Source organism: Protopterus annectens, chromosome 3.part1, assembly GCF_019279795.1.
Source record: "Protopterus annectens isolate FY-2018-M chromosome 3.part1, PAN1.0, whole genome shotgun sequence".
In the NCBI taxonomy this organism is placed as follows: Eukaryota; Metazoa; Chordata; order Ceratodontiformes; family Protopteridae; genus Protopterus; species Protopterus annectens.
This window is the reverse complement of record NC_056732.1, coordinates 1,631,141,094-1,631,156,672: the sequence shown is the minus strand read 5'-3', so window position 1 is coordinate 1,631,156,672 and position 15,579 is coordinate 1,631,141,094. Positions and strand designations below refer to the sequence as shown.

The 15,579-nt window shown below is 44.2% G+C and overlaps 1 protein-coding gene across 1 annotated transcript in view; it reads left to right on the top strand.

Moving 5' to 3' along the window:
* Positions 1-15,579, top strand: part of DUS3L (dihydrouridine synthase 3 like) — a 654,647-nt gene that overhangs the window by 557,384 nt on the left and 81,684 nt on the right. The gene's annotated exons all lie outside the window — the stretch shown is intronic.

Sequence of the window (15,579 nt, the reverse complement as noted above, 5' to 3'; positions counted from 1 at the left end):
TGGGTTTAATGGACTGTCTCAAGATTGTAACATTCCTTAAAGGATGCACTTGTTTTTTCTGTCAGATTAAACGTAGTGTAAACTAACTGAAAACATATTTTCTGTGGAGAAAATGTGCTTATTTTTCAGCTATGGGGCTGCCACACTGTTTTAAAGTGCTTTTTAGTGTATTTTTTTTGTCAAAAAAAGTAACTTTTGATAAGAGTGGCACTATTTATGGCTTGTGCATGAAACAGATTGTCGGTCCCATGGTCGGTGGTTCTTCCAGCCACAAAAAGAAGTTGAGCAAAACAGCTTTTGCCACCACAGCAGGCTAGCAGTTTGCCTCAGTCACAGGTGGATGACTCTGCTGTGGCCATTTATTGTACCTTAGACCACTAATCTTTTACCCATGATCCCTCTGGTGTAGCACGTACAATCACTATGGACTGGGGGTTAGCTACATCCTTTGTGGTTGTTGGAATCCCCTCATTGGGCAAGGGAGAGCCATTCTTGCTGGTCCAAGAAGAGGGAAAAAGGAAGGCTTCCTTGCTGTGCCAGAATGTTGCGCCCATCCCTGAGGAAGCAGCAAATTGCCATTAGTAACACAGCCCACTTTTCCTGTCAAAAAGAAACAGAAAACCAAACATGTATCTCCCGTTCCTCAAATTTTTTTGGATAGAAGTAGTTTACTGGGACTGGCTCAGGGTTTAATTCAAGCTATTGATCCTTCTTGTAAAGTAGTTTCTGGTAAAAGAAAGAGGGATTACACTTTTCCTGAAGAGATGCAAGATTCTGAATCTGTACAGGAAGATCCAGGGATAGATTCAAGATTTTGGCCTCAGATTTTCAGAGGAGAGCCCAGTTTCTGATTCTCCCTGTAAGGATTTCTCTTTCTCAGAGACTATTGCTAAAATGTCCCAGTGTTTTCAGAGGGAGAACACTGAGGTTTCTCAATCCCTCAGAAAATAATCTGTGATGTTTTAGAAGGATTTTCCAGAACTTACATCCATTCTTCTTGTTCTGTCTGCTTTTGAGGATGTATCTTACTGCCTGCAGTTTTCCTTGTAGTCAGCCTGATGTGCTTAAAAAGGCAGATAAGATGTTTAAAGTTCCTCAGTTTTTTACATTTTTATACACTATTATCAAACCTACCCTGTTAGCAGTCCTACTCTTTCTAACAAGGATGGGAATGTTCTTGATAGGCATGGGAAAAAGTGTATACTTCTGCAGCTTTGATTTTTCAGAATTTTAAATTGTCAGGCTCATATGTTAAAGTTTACTCTGAGAAATTATGAAAGTATGAGAAATGTTTTGTCTGTAGTTTCTTCATGTGAAAACAAATATTGCACAGGTCACCACTCATTGCTTGCAGTGTGGGTATGTCTGCTGATTCTTCTAGGGCTGTGGGCCACTTGTACTGTTTAAAGAAGGTTTGCTTGGCTGCATTTTCAAAACCTCCCAGATGTAAAAAAATGAGATTTTAAATTCTTCCTTGGCTAGAGATTTAGTGTTTACCCCTGTGCTGCAGAGGTGATCAAAATGTATGATGAATGGGGCAAGCTGATCCAGGGAATCTCTAAGATTTTTCCGCCACCCTTTCCTTTTCCAAATTGTTCAACGGATTTTCTTTCTCTTCATCTGATTTTGGAAAAAAAAAAAAGAATAAGCAGCCTCAACAGAATTTAGATAAGCAGGCATTTAAGAAGAAATGGCAAGGGGGTTCCAAAAAGAAGTCTCAAACCTCTTAAAACCAAGAACAGTGTAACAAGTCTGAATGACTATTCAAGTGATCTTGGGAACTTCTCCCACTCCAGTGGCTCTACTTGATAGAGGCACTGGAAACTAATGTTGCGAGGCACAATGCCAGGGCACTTCTATGGGCTAGGCTTGTAAAGGCTCCAGGGCCATTAGCCTAGTACACACCTATGAACCTTAGACGTTTTCTCCAAGAAAATCTTAATTTCCATTTTTTGTATGGCAACAAATTGTTTCAGACAAGTGGGTTCTGAAGGTCATTTATCAAGGTTGCAGATGGCAGTGGGAAGAAATTCCTTCTTTCTAGGGGGTCATTTCTCATCCTACAGATCAGACTGTTTTTCCACCAGTTTTTCATCACATGCTGTGATAGGGCCCAAATTCAAAATGTTATCACTTCACACAGCCTGTTACCTCTTCTTCCTCTTTCAAGTTTCCTGGTAACACTAGACTTAAAATGTGCATATTGTCACACCCCTATTATACCATGACCCCCCCAAAATGTGCACGCTGATTGGCCAGCGTGCCCTTTGTAAATCGAGTTATACTAATGGAAAAAGGTCCGGTCGCCCGGACTTTTTTCCATTAGTATAACTCGTTTAACACTGTCTCGCTATGTTAAATGGGTTTAACATAGCGAGACAGCTTTAAAATAAGCAACGGAGATCTCCGTTGCTTATTTTAAACTGTCTCGCATGTTAAACCCATTTAACATAGCGACAGTGTTAAAGCAACGGAGAAAGCAAGATCTCCGTTGCTTTTTGTTGTTATGTTAAATGAGTTTAACATAGCGAGACAGTTTTAAAATAAGCAACGGACATCTCCGTTGCTTATTTTAACTGTCTCGCATGTTAAACTCATTTAACATAGCTACTAAAAAAGCAACGGAGATCTTGCTTTCTCCATTGCTTTTGCTCAGCTCTGATGTACCGCGCAGGCGCAGTACATCAGAAGTGCCGCGGATGCAGACATCTGCGGAAGGGCAGTAAACAGGCATTATACAATGCCATTATTTAAGAAAAGTAATAGTTTCTTTTCTTAAATAATGTCATGATAATAGCAATAACCACTTCTGGGTGTGGGTAATGCTAAATTTACCCACGGTTGGCTTTGTTTGGCTTCCTCGACCAAACCACGCCAACCGTGGGTAAATTTAGCATTACCCACACCCAGGCGTGGGTTATTGCTATATTCATCCAGACTTCAGAAGTTTCTTAAGGTTTTTTGTATCTGTTTCCCATTATCCATTCTGTGCCTTATCCTTTGGACTATCCACTGCACCAGAGCGTTCACAAAGTGTCTAGAACCAATTATAGCTCATTGCAGGTTACAACGTATATACATTTTTCCATATTTAGACATTTGCTTCTCTACAGAGTCTTTTTCAAGTTGTCTGGAATCTCTGTTGGATGAGCGATCTCTTGCACATGCTGGGATTACAAGAGAACATTCAAAAGTCTTTCTTGACTCCCTTATGTAGGATTGTGTTCATGTGATGTCAGCTAGATACCTCAGTTCAAAGAGCTTGTCTTCCACAGGGGAGAAGAATAGATCTTTATATCTGTTTCTAATGTTTTCTACTTAGACTTTGGTTACTGCGATTGAATCCTCCAGGCAACCATGGTTCTCCATTCTTTTGGAAATGGCCAGTGACATTTACCATAAGCTTCCTCACAGACTGGATCTACTCACACAAGAACAGGAGTGTTTAATGCACCCCAACATTAATCATCTTCCGTTGACTGATAACATTGTCGTAACTTCTTTTTATGCACCTATTTTCTGAGGATGGGCAGCAGGTACTAATGAAGGCAAGAAAGCCTGCTAACAGAAAATCATATATTGGCAAATGGAAAAGGTTTTCTAGTTGGTACCACCATTACAACCAGCACAGATTCAGCACTAGTTCTCTGATTTTACAATATTTGTCTGAGTTACTATTCTATGACCTTATTTATTCCTCTAGCAAGGTTCATTTTATCGGACATTACAGCATGTCTGCCCATGGATCCCCCTTTTTGTAGGCAGTCTTATGTCAAAATGTTCTTGAAAGGGGTTTTGCATAACAGGCCTGCAAGTAAATTGGTGGCCCCTCTTTGGGATTTGAATTTTGTGTTGGGGAAGGTAACACTTGCTCCATTTGAACCAGTAATCTGGCAGACTTGAGGTTAACATGGAAAACAGTTTTATGATTGCTTTGACTTCTGCAAGGAAGGGTGTCTGTGCAAGCCATGTGGTGAGTCAACCCTACCTTATTTTCCAAAGGTACATGGTTTGAGAACTAATCCTTCTATGTCTAAACTGGTATCAGAATTTATTTTAAGCCAAATTATGCATCTCCCCATTTTCTTTCCAGAAACTAAAAATGAGGGAGAAAGGACACTCCATATCTTGGATGTCCACAGACAATTTAGGGAATATCTTGACAAAAAATATGTTTTCTAGATCTTTGGATCAATTGTTCATTTCTTGTGAAGGTAAGAAGAAGAGGCAACCTGTGTCAAAACAGACCTATTTCCAAATAGTTGTTAAAGGCTGTTACCTTTTGTTATACTTACCAGGCCAGATCTCTTACAGAGAGGCTCAGGGCCCACTCTAACTGAGCCTTGTTTTTATCTGTGGCTTTTTAGAAATGGCTGGATTCTAGAAGTAGTTTAGAAGCTGCTACTTGGTCCTCTGTAATACTTTCACAAAGCACTGTAACCCTGATTTCTCCTTCAGGTGTAATTCACCCTTTGCTAGGACCTTCTCCTTCCATATCCCAAATATAGTTCACTATGATGATCTTCCCATGTAGCTAAGGCTATTGTAGCAGTGATCCACATGAAGAACGTAGTACAGTTGTGTAATTTGAACTTAACAGTATGTTCTCCCTCCCTCCATCTCCCTTGTTTTTTGGTGTGTTTTTATGTCAGGGTGTGGGTATTCATTTTTTGATATTCCTAGCATTGTCCCTTCAGGGCTCAGCCTCCCACTCTGTATGCTGGCAGGAAAGCTGTGAAGGGCTTCATGTCCAAACTTGTCTTTTGGACAGCTCAGATCAAGCTGCCTGACAGGGTGTGTGGAAGGTGCCCTGAAGCCTTGGAAGCTGGCTGGCTGTTATATTCTTGGCAGCATATAACCCATATAGCTAAGGCTACTGCAGCAGCGATCATTTGAACATCTGTTATGGTAAGTTCAACTTACAAGAGTGACGGGCCCAGAGCCCTTTCAAGCCTAGCCAAGTTCAACCCTGTCTGGTTCAAGCAGACACTAAAATCGACAATGATTGCCCCTGTCCAAGAGGGACCCAGGTGGAGCCCCTGGGATGAATTTCCAAATACCCAGCCAGTCATCGAAATTACGCTTAAATAGGGCCAACAAGGGGCTTTGTTTAACATGAATAGGAAGTTTGTTCCAAAGGTGGGACAACCTCTGTGAGACAAATCTCTCGCTTCAGGAAGTTCTGTTGATGCGACATACCAGGTTGGGTCCTTTGAGTGAGTGACCTTTGTGCCCATTTGACTTGCAAATGTGCAGCATTTCCATTAAAGCTGGGTCAGAGATTGCTCTATATGAAAGGCACAGGTTGCCTCTGAGCAGTCTGTATAACAGAGTAAAGTGACAATGATTTCGGTCTGTCCGCATAAGACAGATCTTGAAGACCATGAATTTTCTTTGTAAGGAAACATTGTGGTCTCTCCAATTGCTGCAGGTGTTTGGGAAGGAACATACCAGAGGGAGCGGTGTACTCTATTATTGGCCTGATGAGGGAGGAGTACAGGGGGGTTATAACCTCTTTTTGTTTCTGGAGGCAATGCCCTTACTTATGAGATGAGCAATGTAAAATGCCCTTCTTACCACTGTGAAGACCTGGTAATCGAAGTTAAAGTTGCTGTCGACCTGTGTGCCCAGATCTCTCACCACTGACTGTGTGCTCAGGGTATTGCTATTGATGTGGTAGTTTGCAGGAACATCACCCTGGGCGAAGGGGATGATAATGCATTTTTTTGCATTATGTTTAAGATCATGACTTTGGCACCAGTCCAGCCATTAGTCTACGTAAGACATTCTTGCAAGATGTTGACATCGCTAAGGGTTTCAAGGATCGCTCCCAATTTGCAGTCATCTGCAAACTTTGCCAGACCACAGTCCTTTAGTTTTAGCCTGTACTTTGGAGATGTAGATTCCGAACAGTACGGGTCCCAGAACCAATCCCTGTGGAAAACCACTAGTTATGGGTCTGCTGGAGGAGGTGGAGTCCCACTCTCCCCTATTATGACTTAATTATTTGTTAAATGAGTATGTTCATAGGACATAGCTGCCCTTTTTTAGGCTGGCAGAAGTGTTGTCTGGTTAGGTGACTTGCCCAGAGTTGCACAGTAGACAAATTGAGGCTAAGAGAATTAAACCTTGAACTTCATGAAGCAACTCATTTACAGCTCATTGCCTTAATTTATGTTAACTGGCTCATCTCTTCTGGAGAGCCATTTCTCTTCTAATTTTGTAGGTCAAAGAGTCCCTTTCTGAGCCTATCCGTGTTAGCCGTCCCTGAACATTTTAGTTAAACTTTTTTGATCTCACTCTAACATTGCTGAGATTTGGTCCTTTTTAGCCATTTCTGTGATAGTGCAGCACAGATTTCTTAAATGATGTTGCTGCAAAGGGGAGGGGGATTCCCCGTCCTTGCTTCTCAAGTGCTGCTTGTCCAGTGCCCTGTACAAGGGTAAGAAAACATTCCTGTTTCTATAGTCCTTTCCTTTTAATATACAGTTGAACTATTTTTATCTCCCACTGACGTACTCAAGAAGTAAGTCAATTTTAGCCCACCATTGAGTTTGGTAAAGAAATGTGTACATCTGCCAAAAATGAAATGGTAGTGTCTGACATTTTTATCACAAACACTAAGAACAAAACAAACTCTAAGCATTTCTTCTCACAACAGTCCCCCCACACACACACAAACATGCATTACCCTAACTTTTTTACCCCAAATCACAGATGTTAAGTTGTCAATCTCGCCTTCATTCTTGCTGGATGGGTTCGGCTCCGACTCGGCACTTGCTAAGCTCGAGAGCTAATTTTACCAGCTCGAGGCAACCCTATATCCCATGATGCAAGGCGGAGACTACCCAGATCTCGTTTGCCGCTTCGCTAACGAGGTGCCTTTTTTTACCAGCTCCAGGTAAGTTTCTAAATATAAGACTTTAGTCTAACCCCTTTAAATTTTCATATCTATAGTTGTTTTTTGTTAACCTTAACGCTTACTTTAACCCTATTCCCGTTACTGTTCCCTTTTTTTCGAGTTATTTATCCCCTTTCCCTAGCTTAGGCCTTAGGCCTTCCCCTTCCTAAATTTTTTCCTGTCAGGGATTGTTGTCTGACTGTGTTGTTATCCCTGTTTAGTTTAAATTGTTGGATTGGGTGTTTTTTGTGTGTGTGTGTGTGTTAGTGTTTTGTTTTTCACAACTTGTGTTTCCTCGACACAGTTATGTTGAAGGACACAAAGGTCTCAGGTTTCAAGAAGTGTGACTCGTGCTGTCAGAAGATGTCTCTGACAAACGGTCACACTTCTTGTGTTTACTGCCTGGGACCTCTGCACCTGCAGGACTCTTGTGCTATCTGTCATGCCTTCATCCCAAGAGTCCTGTAGGAGCACAGAAATAAATTGATATTAAGGGGCTTATTAAAGCCTGAGAGCTCCCCGACTAAGTCGGCGCCGGGGAAGCCCTCGAAACCTATCAAGCCTTCGGCTGAAAGTTCCAAGCCGTCGGCTTCTGGTTTATCTTCACCAGTGTCGAGATCGGCTCCGGCCGGAGCCGATCCCTCCATTATAGCAGTCATAGTATCGGCTCCATCCGGCGCTGATACTGCCCAATCTGGACATTCAGTGTCGGCTCCGTCGGCTCCATTGATCTCTAAAAAGAGATCTCGATCCCCTTCATTAGAGTCTATACTTTCGGCTCCGAATTACCCTTGCTCTCTGAGCAGAGCCATCGGAGCCGTTCTTCTCGGTCGTCCAGGCTGTCTGATCACGACCTCGAGAGAGTGGTGAGTAGACTATTAAAGTCTCAGGCATTGGCCCAAATGCTCCATAGCCCACCTCAACAGATGGTAGCTATTTCACATCCACCAAACATTCCTCCTTCTACTCTCTTACAGAGCTCGTAGCCGGAGCTCCTCGGAACTGTGACCGTTGTAGCTTCGGAGCCGATACCACCCCTTTCGGCTCAGTCGTCCTCTGCTCCGATTTCCTCCTTGAGGCCTTCATTGGAGGGATCTGGGTGTCTGGTCTCTCTCGTCAGCTCCGAGGGGGCGAGTGGCATCGGACCCTTGTCCGACCCCGTTCTCCCTCTCGGGGCTTCGGCATTGGTGAGCTCAGCCCCGACATCTGCCTCAGAGCCTTCCCTCTCGGTGAGGCCTGGAGTTCCTATCTCTTCAGAGCAGGAACCTTCTGGTCTCTCTGATGGAGGAGCCTTCGAGGTGATGAGGAGTGTACTAGCCCCTGGTCTTAGTCAACGGACAGTTCCATCAGCTCCTCCCACTACAGTGCCTGCTGACGTCTCTTCCTACTCTCTTGCTCCCGGACCCAGAGATCCAACGCCTCAGGTTTCCCCATTGGGAATATCTTCCCCTTCCGAGGCTTCTCCTGATCCGTCAGGTGAACCTCCGTGTAAGAGGACATGTAAGAGGAAACATCTAGACTCCCCCGGGTCTATTACATCTGATACTGACCTGGATGAGTCGGAGGGATCCCCAAGGTCCTCCTCTGAGGATGTCTCTTTCTCAGACATCCTTGAACTCCTTAAGCAGAGGGGGAACTGGCCCTCCCTTAATCCTTCCGAGGACGAGTCAGTATACCTGGAGGCGTTCGGATCTCGACCCTCCACCTCCTGGGTGTCTCCGCCTTTCGACCCTCTTATGGATGTAGTGGCTCGGAAGGCGTGGATGGCTCTGGATTCGGTGGAAACTATTCCTAGGAGGCCTTCAAAATTCATTACGGCCCCACCAGATAGACAATATTTGACAAAGGGTGTCCCATTTGATGCCATGGTGGTGGCTGCTGCCACCAAGAAGGAACTAGCTGATCCTTCAGTACCTGTCCATCCTCCTAACAAGGATTCTAGGACTATGGACAGGTACGGCAAGCGGATTTTTTCTTCAGCGACTTTTGCCATGAGATCATTGAACTACTTGTGCCACTTCACCCGCCTTCAAAGAGATGTTCTTAAAGAGTTGGGAGAAGTTTTACAGGATCCGTCAGCTGCTGCGTCTCAGGATAAGATTAGCTCACAGCTAGGAATCCTTAACTCCATTGTTAACTCCTCTATGCGGCTCATTTCTTATGCAGCCGATGAAGCGAGTAGGGCCGCAGGCACAGGAGTGGCTTTAAGGTGTCAGTCCTGGATGCGGCTTTGTAATTTTGCAGACCCCTTCAAGGCGTCCTTCACAAACTCCCCTTTTGGTGGTTCGACCTTGTTCGGACCTCAAGTGAAAGACACTTTGACTAGATGCGAACAAGATGGCAAGACTCTTTCTGCCATAGGAGTCCGTTTCTCCACCCCTTCAAGACCTTACCCCAAAGGACAAAATGGAGAGAAAATGTAATTCCGCTAATCTCAAGGAGTCACGCCTGACACACGAAGTCAGTTTACCCCCAGAGGCAGAGGGGGTAACAATAATAGACGCCACCCTAGGGGCAGAGGGGGTCCGCAGAATCAGGGAAGCAGAGTGCCTCTTTCTGACAAACCCTTCCAGCATCCCTGAGATGTTGCCCGATTGTCCACCTTCAGAGGCAGTCGGGGGAAAATTATCGCTGTACCCAATAGCCTGGCTTTCCCTTTCTCAAGACAAATGGGTACAGTCGATTATATCCGAGGGTTACAAAATTCCCTTTATTCAAACCCCAATTCAGCAAAAGGGAACCCTTCCAGACGTTCCACCCGGTCTAAGGGAACTAGCAGTACTAGAAATATTAAAACTGCTAGCAAAAAGAGCCATCCAGCCAGTCCCAGCGGACCAAATAGGATCCGAATCTACTCAAGGTTCTTTTAGTTCCAAAAAGACAGGGGACTGGAGACCAATATTAGATCTGAGCAAACTAAGCAAGTTTGTAAAGAAATCAAGATTCCGGATGGTCACGCTTCAGTCCATTCTACCCTTTCTGGGCAAGGACAATTGGATGTGCTCGATAGATCTTCAGGATGCGTACTATCACATAAAAATTCACAGACGCTCCAGAAGATTTCTGATTTCTCCGCTTTCGGCTGGGGACCAGTCACTTCCAATTCAGAGCCCTGCCCTTTGGACTCACTACAGCCCCCAGAGTGTTCACCAAATGTATGGCAGCGGTTACGGCTCACCTGAGACGTCAAGGATTCCAGGTGTTTCCATATCTAGACGACTGGCTCCTCACTGCCACCATCAGGCATCAACTTCTCCAAGCCAGAGATTACACCATTCACATTTGCAGAGGGCTAGGGATTTCTATAAATTTTGAAAAATCTGCCTTGTCGCCTTGTCAATCTATTACCTTTATAGGTGCAAAATTGGACACCGTACAACTTTCAGCAAAGTTAACAGACCAAAGGATCTTGGACATTCAAAGACAAGTCCAGGTTATTCTTCTCAGCAACAGAATTCAGGCCAGATTTGCTCTGAAAGTATTGGGTCTTATGGCGGCCACCATAACACTTCTTCCCTTTGCCCGCTTTTACATGCGTCTTCTACAATGGATGCTATTCGCCCAATGGCCTTTTCAACAACTTCCCATGCGTCACAAGATCATAGTAACTCCAACTTGCAAAAGGCATCTGACCTGGTGGATATCGTCCCCTCAAGTCCATCAGGGCAGACCCTTTGTTCCTCCTGCCCTGGTTGCCACGGTTACATCGGACGCCTCCCTGATCGGGTGGGGGGGGCATTATCAGGGCAGAATGGTCCATGGCACTTGGCAACCTTTTGAATACCATCTGCACATAAATGTCCTGGAGATGAGAGTGGTGCTTTTAACGTTGCAAGCCCTCAACGACTCTCTTCCACTGGGAACTATTGCAGTCCAAACGGACAATATGTCCGTAGTGTGGTATATCAACAAACAGGACGGAACTAAGTCCTATCCACTGTGTCGAGAGGCTCTCAGACTTTGGCAATGGGCAATCTCTTCTCAGCGGTTTCTGATAGCAACGCATATCCCCGGGAAATCCAACATCATAGTGGACAGATTGAGCAGAGCTATTCTTATGCCTCACGAGTGGTCTCTCAAACAATCAGTGACGGAAGAGATTTTTCAGAAGTGTGGCCTTCCTTGCTGCGACCTTTTCGCTACACCTCAAAACAGCAAATGCCCAGACTTCTCTCTCTTCCCCCTTCCAGGCCATCCCCCCAGAGACGCTCTAACCCAAGATTGGCCCCGGGGACTTCTTTATGCCTTCCCCCCCTTTCCGCTGATACCTCAACTAATTCAGAAAGCAACCGCCTTGAGAGCCAAGTTGATTCTCATTGCCCCTTATTGGCCTCGACAGATATGGTTTCCGTTCCTACATCGTTATCTCTTGGTACAGCCATAGCATCTGGACCCGATTCCAGATCTTCTGACCCACCAGTCTGGGCAGCTGCACCAATCCATACCTTCTCTCAACCTCACTGCTTGATTGCTCCACTTCCATCCTTAGCCAGGCTTCCTATGATTTCTAATCCCGTCCGGGATATCATAGTAGCTTCCCTAAAATCTTCTACCAGAAAGATTTACACTAGTAAATGGCGACGTTTCTCCTTCTGGGCAAAAGCTAGGAACATAGACCCCTATACTGCTCCGATTCATTCGGTCTTGGACTTCCTAGCTGAGATTTTTCATTCAGGATCCTCTTCCTCCACAGTAAAAGTTCAGCTGGCAGCCATTTTGAAATTTCATATAGGCCTTTTGGACCACAACATTATGTCACATAAACTTTGCAAGGCATTCCTTCGAGGTATCTTTTTACTTAAACCTCCGACAGAGACCCCACCACAGTGGGATCTAAATTTAATTTTAACATCCTTGATTCTTCCCCCTTTCGAACCTGCAGCTGCCTGTTCTTTGAAATTTCTTTCTTGGAAGACACTTTTTCTAGTTGCCATTACTTCTGAGAGTCATGGCTTAGTGGTCGGTCATACAGACTAGTGTTACCAGGGTCCTGGGTTCGAGACGGACAGTAGGAATTTATTTTGGGTTGGGAGGGTGGCCTAATGGTTAAAGTGTTTGCCTTACAAACACAAGGTGCAGGGTTTGAGTCTCACAAGGGATAACTGGCTAAGCTTAAAATGGCTCGCAAGGGCAGTTAGCTTAGTACTAACCTATGAGAGTATCTGAGCTTCATGCTCTCTGCATTCGTCCTCCCTATTTAATATTCCACAAAGATAGGGTATCTCTAAGGACTAATCCGTCTTTCTTACCAAAAGTGGCATCACAGACGAACCTAAATCAATCCATTGATCTTCCAGTGTTTTTCCCGAATTATTCTGATAGAGCGGAACAAAAGTTACATTGTCTTGATGTTCACCGCCAGTTCAGATATTATCTGGACAAAACTAAACTTTTTAGGAAATCTGATCAACTGTTTCTATCCTATGCAGAGAACAGGAAAGGCCTTCCAGTTTCCAAGGTGACTTTATCTAGATGGCTGTCTTCTGTGATCACTTACATTTATCAGCTCAGAGGCAGAGAGTTGATTTCTAAGCCAAAAGCCCATTCTACCAGAGTTCTAGCTACATTGACAGCTTTTCAAGCTGGACTTCCAATAGACACTATTTGTGCAGCAGCCACATGGGCCTCTCCTCATACCTTTGTTTCACATTGCAAATTAGATTTGGCCTCCAGAGACAGAGCGAATTTTGGTTCCACCATTCTCAAGAGTCTGTTCCATTGAGCCACCCAGGATAGAGGTGCTAGGGACGCGGTCCCATCCAGCAAGAATGAAGGCGAGATTGACAACTTAACATTAAGAAGTTATGTACCTACCATAACGCTCCATGTTAGTTGTCTTCGCCTTCTTTCTTGCCCCGCCTCCATCCCCTAGCCTGGTCAGACCGAGAAGATTATGCCTCTTCTATTAAGAGGTTTTATTCCTTTTCTAGCTATTCAGCTTCTAGTGTCACTAGATTAGGTTGATCCTTTCTAGAGGATTATGATGTTATTTAGTATTGTTACTTTTTCTTCCTCCTCTACAGTTGAAGAATATATTACTATTTCCTTAGCTACCAAACGAGATCTGGGTAATCTCCGCCTTGCATCATGGGATATAGGGTTGCCTCGAGCTGGTAAAATTAGCTCTCGAGCTTAGCAAGTGCCGAGTCGGAGCCGAGGATCGGCTCCGAACCCATCCAGCAAGAAAGAAGGCGAGAGAAGACAACTAACATGGAACGTTATGGTAGGTACATAACTTCTTATTTTCCTTTATGTTTTCATAGAATTTCTTAAGCACTAGAACATTACAGTAACTCAAAGACTAGAGCTTCTTAACTGAACAAATAGAGGCCACTGTAATGATCCAGAGGTGCGAGTTTTAAATCTGCATCACTGCCACTGTTAATGTCTGTGATATGGGCCATGGTCCTCTGAAACATGTTACTGCCGTGAGGAAGTATGAACTACTGCAAACTATGTACAAATATAAATCAGTGTAACTAAAGAAGTGAAGATGGCTATAGCCAACACTTAACTTCCATACTGAACCTATGAACATTAATACAGCAGAATTGTATTTCCTGGCTTCCCAGGCCTTTCCCCACTTCAGTCTGAGTTCAGTGCATGCCAGTGCTAGGTTATCCACAGTAACTGTATTTAATCTAAAATGCTGCATTTTTAACTGACAAACACATCCACACTATTCTCCAGCAGAGGCTGTAATACCCTCAAGTGCTGCAAATCTTTCCTGTATTATGGCAGTTGCTACTTCCAGCTGTAAAGCATCTTTTATATTCCGTTTATTGTACAACTCTTAGAAAATGAAGTATAAAGACTGGTAGTAGTTTTAGCTGACTAGTATTTCTTTCAGAGGTGGATTCCAGCAGTGTATCACCACAGAGAAGTGCCTTTACCAATTATTAAATAATTAATTAAGAAACAAATAGCCAACTACAAGCTTTTAAATTTCAGTGAAAATGTTACTAAGAGTAATTATATAATACAGTTTGAGAAATGACATATGCCGTCTAAGTACAAGTTTATAATATAAAGTAAAATATTTTAAGTAATGGTGGGTTTTACAAAATGCTAACTGTTGAACTAAATGTTTCCTGACTTTCTACTAAATCATTATCGCAAAATGTAACAGGTCAAATATTTATTTATTTAAAACAACAGTGAAATCCAAGAAGCACTGATCTGATATCCCAGCCTGCAGCCTCAACAGTCTGCAGGACAAAATAAAAGATTAGGAGCAAGGATAACTGTTCAGAATGTCAGGCTACAGTTAACTTAGCAAAACTTAGCAAAAATAAAGTCCTCTTCCCAGAGGAAAAAGCAGTCAAGTTAAGTGTTTAAGCAGATGTTCATCGTGCATACAGCTGCAGTTATTACAGATGGGTTATCATGCCGTCAGGCGGGTCCTCGGTCGGCCGAATTCCAAAGTCTAGGTCTGGCGTCGGTTGTCGTCGCTTCTTCCCTAACGTCAGTGCGGCAGGGGTATAAAAGAGGCAGCCGACGCCATTTTCTCCAGTCTTTCTTGCCACGCGGTGCCCAAAGCAGAAGCAGTTCGCAAGTGCCGGTCGGCCAGCTCCTGAGATTTACGAAAGTATTTCAGCTGAAGTCTTCTTTAAAGCTAAGTACCCCGTTGGGGAAACTTTTCTTGCCTCAGACAGATGTCAGACAAAGTTAATAATTGGATTTCTTGTGGGAAGCAAATACCGCATAAGGATTTTCACTCTTTCTGTATACCTTGCTTAGGGCCAGACCACGTCGTCTCGGCCTGCTGTTTTTGTGCTAGCTTCAACAAGCGCACTATTAAGCGCCGGGCGGAGTTCGCCCTTCATTATTTTGGCAAAAAAATTAATTATATCATGTCGTCAGATACACCGATGCCAGTTTTAAGCAAAAGACGCAAAGACAAGGACCGACATCCGAGGTCTGCACCGAGTACTGAGACCACGCTTAGGCTGACTACCGGTTCTCAGCGAGGCGCCTACGCAGCCCCTGACTACCGATGAAACTATTTTACCGGTGACTTCAGTACCCGAGGTCGCAGGCTCCTCTGTCTCCATTCCCACTGCAAATACCGACGCCACTCTTGGCGGGGAAACTGAAAATTTAGTGAGGCCTGCCATTTCTGAAGGTGTCTTCAGGCCTTCCACCTTCTCTATTAAATCCTTCACTAAATCTAAAGCTGCCATGAAAACTAAAAAACAGGGTCCTCAGACCTCCTCTCAAGGCCCCATGCCTAAAAAACAGATGCTTAAAATGGCTGAGGATTTGATATCTCTCATCGGGGGTTCTCAACCCCCCCCCCCTCTGACAAAAGACCCAGATCGGAGGAAGACTACCCTTCCTCAGACCAGGCTTCTATTACCTCAGACCATTCTGAGGACCAGGATTATGCCTATTCCCCTTTTGAAGACTCTGATGCTGAGGAGTCTATTCCCTCGGTCCCCCCCCCCCCGAGGACTACTCTTTTGGGGGAACCCTGCATACATTGAGGGAACACTTTCACTGGGAAGGCCAAGATTACCCTGTTAAACCAGACAGGTATTACCGGGTCCCTGATTCTCACCAGTTCCTTTATAAAAGCCATACTGCTGACCCAGAAGCAATTTCACAGGGTCCCAAGGGAATAAAGGCCTCTACTGCTAAAAACCCTTTACCTTCAGAGAGAGATTCCAGAGCATTAG